The following is a 6,608-nucleotide window of genomic DNA, read 5'->3' as shown; positions in this document are numbered from 1 at the left end:
CCGGCTCCAGCCCCTCCGAAGGCCATGTGAACGACCGCCACGAGCCTGGGTCCGGACAGGCCAGCTTAGGCGCGTCGCTTGACCCCAGGGGCCTGCGAGGGGCTGCGGTCACCGGAAGGGGCTGGCTGCGCACAGCGTGCTCGCGACCTCCGCGCCCTCTGAGCAGGTAGGGCAGGCCTGCGCGGCTGCGGGCGCGGGACCCCAGGGGGCGCTGGGATCAGGGGGCTCCCCTTCTCCTCCGGACCCAAACGGCCCAGGCCTCCCCGGGAGCCCAGACCACGCCGCCTGCAGTCCCCTGGGGCTGCGCCTTTGACGCTGGGGCCCCGCGGGGGTTGCGGCGCGGGGGTGCGAAGGGTTCCTGGAAGTGGGACGCAGGCTGCTAGGGGTCCCTGATGGGGGATTCCGAGGGGTCAGGGTTAGGCTCAAAGGGGGCCAGCTCTAAGCGTGGGAGGTGGGCGTGTGCCTGATGGGGGCCAGAGTCCTCTTCCTGGGCTGTGTGCGGTCTGGGTGTTTTGGAGTCGAGATCGCGGTCCCGGCCCCGCACCTACAGTCGGGGTCCCGCCGGGCGCCCACGGTCTGGGTCTCGGGCTCCTTCCGCGCGCCCCTCCCCCCGGCGCCGTCCAGCGCCCGCCCGCCCCGCCCAGCGCTCGGACCGCTCGGCCGGCCGCCCCGCCCCCGGCCCGCCCCCAGGCCCCGCCCCGGCCGGCCCGCCCGCAGCTCGCCCATTCAGATGTGGGTCAGGGGTGAGCAGGCGGCGCCGACGTCACAAGCTTCCAAGATGGCGCCGGGCGGGCAGCTGTGAGCGGCGCTCGGGGCGCGCTGGGCGGGGAGCCGAGCCGGGCCGGCGGCGGGCGGACGGGGCGGGCGCGGGCGGCGCGGGCCGGGCGCCGAGGACGAGGGGCCGCGGCAGGGCCGGCCGGCCGGCGGGCGGAGCGCCGCCGCCGACGCACACGAGGTGAGGGGTAGTAGGAGGCGGAGGGGGCGCGGGCGGGGGCCGCGGGCGGGCGCGCCCCCGGGGAGAGGGGCGTGGGCGGGCGCGCGCTCGGCCGACGTGGGGCTGCGCGCGTGGGCGGGGCGCGCGCGTCCGCTGGGCTGGGCTGGGGCGCACGCGGGACCCCCAGAGCCGACCCGGCCGGGCCGCTTTGTGGCCGGGTGCCCGGTGGGGCGCGGGCGGCAGGGGCCCGGCACAAAGCTCCCGGGGCCGCGCCGCGCCGGGACGCAGTCTGCGGAGCGGGGGTCGGCGGGCGAGCGGGCGCCGGCTCTTTGTGCCTTTTCATTAGCAATCTAATCCGAACAGCGTCGGGCGAGCTGCGCTGCCTGACAGGCGGGCGGGCTCCCATTATGCAAACAGCCCTGCGTCCGCGGCCGCCCCTCGCAGGGGGATTTTGCTATTTCCAGGATTGCGGCCCTGCACCGTCTGCGGTCCCTTTCCCTTGCCTCCTCCCCGTTGGAAGACTGGCCTGAGCAGGGGCAGGCCTGGAGGGGCTGCTCCCAGAGGGCCAGGCCCTGAGGCTGGTGGGCTCGCTGCCCTGCCCCCAGACCTCTCCTGTAGGCAGTCGCTTGGCAGGAAGAGAGATGGGTTGGGGGGAGGGGGGTCGGTTGGCAGGGGGAGGGGACTGGCTGGCAGAGGGAGGGGGCTGAAGGGCCTCAGCTTGTCACTCTCTGTTTATCTACCAAGATGGTTCATATTCGCACAGGCCTAGCTGGTAGGGGGGCGGGGGGAGGCGGAGATGCTTCTCCCTGGGGGGCAGTGACTGTGGAGAGGAGGGAAGGAGGCCAGATAATGCTCCCAGCGGCCCCACCCAGAACAGCGTGGGACTGCCTGGGGAAGGGAGCCCAGTGCTGATCCGGATGGGCTGAAACGGCTTTGAAGTTATTTATCCATGTCTTCTCCTATTCCCTCTACCTCTAAGTGTCTTTTCTGGTAGGAGTTGCCAAGCACATCTGGAAAGCTAGGTTCCCGGCTTCCCCCCCCACCACCCGTCCTCAATAGCAGGAGGGGTGTAACGAAGGGAGGCCACCCCTCTGACATATGTGGTGGGGGGGAGGGGCAGAGCCTGGCCCATAGGAATCCTGCGGTGGATCGTTGACTGATGTGGGGATTGCTGTGCCTCTTGTGGTTGGGGGAGGGGGAGAGCTGGCAGGTAGTGGAGGGGCCTCCAGGGCTTCTAGGCTGAACTTGGAGCTGTTCTCCAGGGACCCCGGATGGAGGGATGGAGCTGGGAACCCAAATCCAGGACGTTTCTGCAGCTAGCATTTGTTGCTTCCTGGCTCCTGGCTTTACTTCCCTTCCATTCCCATCTACCAGCGTCTGGACTCCCTGGGCCTTTCAGCAGACATTTTCAGGACCATAGGCCATGTGGCCAGTCTGTAGCCCTGGCTCAAGGAGGGAGTGTACACTTAGCAGAGCAGGGTTGCTGGAGTGGCCTGAAAAAAAGCAGATGGGCCGGCCTCTGGCCTGCCTCTAGGGACAAAGCTGTGTGGTGAGATTGCTGGTTTCCAGGTCTCTTAGCGCCCAGGGGGGGATGGGAGGGTGATACTTGGGGGCCCAACTGAGTCCTTTGGCCCCGGACTGCGAGTGAACCTTCAGTCCCGTGCTCTTGGGTTTATTATGGAAATCTCTAGGTCTCGCGAGCAGGCGGTAGACTCTGAAGGTTGGGAAGGGGCTCCCCAACTGCCTGCCTGCCTTCAGGGTCAGAGCTGCCAGGTTGGCCTGCTTTCCTTTGGCTCCTGGCTTCCTGCAGGCCAGTTTTGGGGTGTTGCCGAGCACCTATTGCCCGGCTTCTCTTGCCGTTTGACTCGAGTGCTGGTGTGCGCCCAGAATTTCTCCCTGCAGTGTTTTCCTGCCAGTTGTTGGGACTTGTAGATTAGTCACTCTGCTTTTACGAGCGATTCCTGAAAAGAAAAATCTCCCTCTGGTTGCTGGCTCTCCGTAGAGGAAGAAGCAGCCCGAGGGAGCCAGGCCTTTAATTAAAGCAAAACCCAAAAGATTGCTGGAAGGAGAAGAGGAGGCGCAGGTGGGGCAGAGGTGATGCGTTCTGTCCTGCTGTGCGTACCTGCTCTGGGGACAGGTAGGCACGATCCTGTTCTCACTCCCTGGTCTTGGCCAGCAGCCCAGCCTTCTCCACAAGCTGCAGTCCTGGATTAATCCTCACGTAGTGTTTTCTCTCCATAGATCAGATTTCTCATTTTGTTAATAAGCACAGCCTCCGATCCACTTGAAGTCAGCTGTCGTGGACTCAGAGCAACAGGGTTTTGCATTATTGAGCTGACAGGCCTGCTGCCTTCCCAGAGTCCTTATTGTTTGCCAGGGTCAGGTCTGGGGGTGGGGGTGGGGGGTGGGGCCAGTGCCTTTTAATCAGCAGCTAGCCCCCAGAGAAGGGCTGGCTGGGCAGTTCTGGAGAGTCAGAGGAGTGAGGAAGGAATAAAGTTCAGTTTACCCAGGGGACCTGTGGTTCTGCCCTTTTGCTTGGCCTGTTGGCCTGCAGCAGTCAGCCCCACCCCATCACTTGCTTGCCTTGCCCACGGGGCCTGAGGGCCACTGCTCCCGGGCCCTGATCACTAAGAGGGTGGGGGTTCTTCCTGGCTGCGCCTGCTTCCTGGGAAGAAGACACCTTTCAACGGCCTTCGGAGCCTGGCTGAGGAGGGATTCCTGCGGGGCAGTAAGAGGGGAGCTGGACTTAGAAAGCCTGGAGCATGACGCTGGCTCTGCCGTTTACTCTTGGTGTGACCTTGGACAGTGATTGACTCTCTGAGCCTTAGTGTCCAGGTTTCTAAAATGGGAACAGAACTTGAGTTTACATTCACGTATCACTGCCCTCCAGAGCTCAGCCTGGAGAAGACAGACAAGCAAACAAATGATTGTAAGATGGGGTGATAAGGGCTGGCACTGTGACAAATGCAGCACAGAGGGCAGTGTGGGGATGGTGGCTGCGAGGCACGGAGGGAGGGGCTGGCGCTGGGCTGGACGAGAGCTCTGGATGCCTTGCTGAGTTCAGGTGGGCTGTAGGAGAAGGGTTTTCGCGGGGGAGTGTGTTCAGTTTGGGAAGGGCAGCAACCAGTGTGGAGTGTGGCTGCGGAGACAGTCAGGAGAGCAGTGACAGGAGCATGGCCCTGCGGATGCTGTGTGTTTCGAAGAGCTGGCCTGGGAGCGCCCACTGCGTGCCCAGCGCCTGTCAGGCTTTCATAAGCTTTTGACTCAACAGCGTTTTTGAGCACAAATGCGGGGCGCAGCCCCTGTGGCTAGACTAAATTATGCTGGTCTCTACCCTGTGGCACTCACAGACTCACCAACAAGTGGTGGGCCTTAAGGCTGGGGATAGATGCACTGGTGCGTTTTCTCGGAATCCTTCCAGTTCAGCACCACATAGTCTTCTCTTATAGATGGGAAATGAGACTTGGAGGTTAACTTGCTGGGGCTGCAAGTAAGCTACTGTTCAGGCTGGGGCTGGAGGTTTTGTAAATGCCTTTGACTCCAGATCCCTGTGGTGTGGAGTCTGGAGGGCTCTGAGATCTTAGCAGGGAGGGGCAGGGCAGAGAGCCCCCTCCCCAACACGATCCTGGCTCCTGGTTAGGGGCTTCCGAACCAGAACCAGCCGGGTCAGTTTGACTCTGCCTGGCACGGCCAGGCTGTGCTTCCTGCTGGGAGGGGCCTTGCCCTAAGAGTTAAGGACCTGGGCTGGGGAAGGGCTCTAAGAGGGACTGTGGGCTCACCTGGAGCCCAGTTTGAGCTGGGAGTGGCAAAGCCAGAAAAGCCGGTGGGGGTAGAGGTTGTGTGGGCCCCCAGCAAGCTTGATAAGGAAGGGAAAGCCAGGAGCTGACTCCAGGCCCTGCTGCAGTCCAGGGAAGGGCGGGCTGGGGCACCTCTGCTGGGGAGGGCTGCCAGGGAGGGTTGCTGGGAGGGTGTGCCCTGACTGAGTGGGGAGAGTGATCCTGAGAGACTGCCTGGGACAGTCGGGAAGGGGTTCGGAGCCCCTCCTTCTGACTCTTCAGTTTTTGTGTGTTTTTTGTGGTAATGTCCCATCTGGGTGGAAGGGTGGGTGGGTGTGGCCTTGGATTAGAGCAGGTGCTTCTGCCGTGAGAGTAGATGGGGTAGCCAGCTGCCTCCAGGCCAGAGGGCCTTGCTGCTGCTTGCGAGGTATGTAGTGCTAGTGGGCACCCGCTTTCTGTCTGAGGGTGATCCTCCCCCGAGAGCACAGGCATGTGGGTGAGGAGAGAGAGTGGGGTGTGGAAAGGCGGGTGGTGCGGTCTCCTTAGGCTGTCCTACCAGCTCTCGCCAGCCATTCCCTGGGAATGCCAAGGGCCACTAAAGACAGGCAGGGCTTGGGCTTGCCTGAGGGGGCCACTTTGAGGTGGGGAGTTGGCCTCTTGTGGACGTGGAAGGGCTGCTGGCTCTGGCACGGGCGTGGCTGCTGTGCAGACTTGTTCCAGGCTGCCGCAGCCTCGGGCTTCTTTCCCAGCAGCACCTCTGGGTGGGTGGGTTCTCTAGGTGAGTGTGGGGAGGGGCCGCTCCAGTGCCTTGGGAACAGTACCCACCCCCCATGTGGGTGGAGAGGCTGCTCCCATCAGCACACTGGGGTCTGAGCTACCCCCGCCCCCTCATCAGCCTGGTTACAGGCCCTTTAGGTGGGGCCTGGGGCCTCAGTGGCCCCTGTGTGGACACAGTGGACCTTTCCTTGGTGGTAAGCATGGGCTACACACTGACCCATTGAGTGTGTGCCATCCTGGTGCTGCCTGGCAGAGGCTTGCCTGCTGGTGGCCTGGTTCTCAATTCTGCACGTCAGGATCACCTGGGAGCCGGCGGAGGCATCTATGTTTCCTAAAGCTTTTGAAATGAATCTCACGTGCGGCCAAGTTTGAGAACCACTGCTCTAGCAGGTGACAAATCTTTGTTGATAACAGAATCACACAAGTGGTAAGTCCAAATAGACCAGCGCATATGGGCCTGGGTGGTCACAGACTGCTTTACTCTGACAGCACAGCGGGATGGAATTTCCAGAACAAAGCGGTCTGATTCTTTGTTAGTTACAGGATCTTGGAGAAGTGTCAGGCACAGGGCAGGCTCACCCTTTTCATGGTCCTCTTAACCTGGGCGGCAGTGAGAGGGACCCCAGGCTGGCATGCACCAAGGGGACAGCTCCTAGGAGGTCCCTGGGGAGCTGCCTGCTGCCCTTGACTTAGGACTTTTGGTCCTGCTTGGCCTTCTGCCTATCCTGGTTTCTTGGTTGCATTCTTGGGCGCTGGTTGGCCTCTGTGCCCTGGCAGGGCCTGACATAGTGACATTTAGGTTCCTTGGCTTCCTAACAAGCCTGCTGTGGCCACAGCTGGGGACACCTGGGACCTGTGCCCCTTCTTTTTCTCTTTGACCTCAGGGTCCCTGAGAGAGAGAGATTGGTCCCAAGGTTGGTTTTCTGGGCTGTTACATGGGTAGGGTGTGTGAGGGGCCATAAGGAGGGGCCAGGAGGCAGAGTGAGAGGGGGCAGTGAAGATGCGCTGGAGGCCTCGCCCCCCTTGCTGGGACCAAACAATGGGTTGTGCTGGACTTTAGTTCCTATCTGTGCTCAGACAGGACACAAGTCAGCTCCTGCCTGCTCTGGGCAGCTTGCCAT

General features: G+C 62.4%; 1 protein-coding gene across 1 annotated transcript in view; it reads left to right on the top strand.

Moving 5' to 3' along the window:
- Positions 1-824: 824 nt before the first annotated feature.
- The window catches only part of HIC2 (HIC ZBTB transcriptional repressor 2), a 29,180-nt gene continuing 23,396 nt past the window's right edge, over positions 825-6,608 (top strand). Inside the window, exon 1 of the mRNA XM_023646787.2 lies at positions 825-955. The gene's annotated coding sequence lies outside the window, so the exon portion shown is untranslated. The remainder of the gene's footprint in view (positions 956-6,608) is intronic.

The sequence above is a fragment of the Equus caballus genome, chromosome 8, assembly GCF_041296265.1.
Source record: "Equus caballus isolate H_3958 breed thoroughbred chromosome 8, TB-T2T, whole genome shotgun sequence".
In the NCBI taxonomy this organism is placed as follows: domain Eukaryota; kingdom Metazoa; phylum Chordata; class Mammalia; order Perissodactyla; family Equidae; genus Equus; species Equus caballus.
The sequence above is the reverse complement of the archived record's forward strand: the minus strand, read 5'-3'. Positions and strand labels throughout refer to the sequence as shown.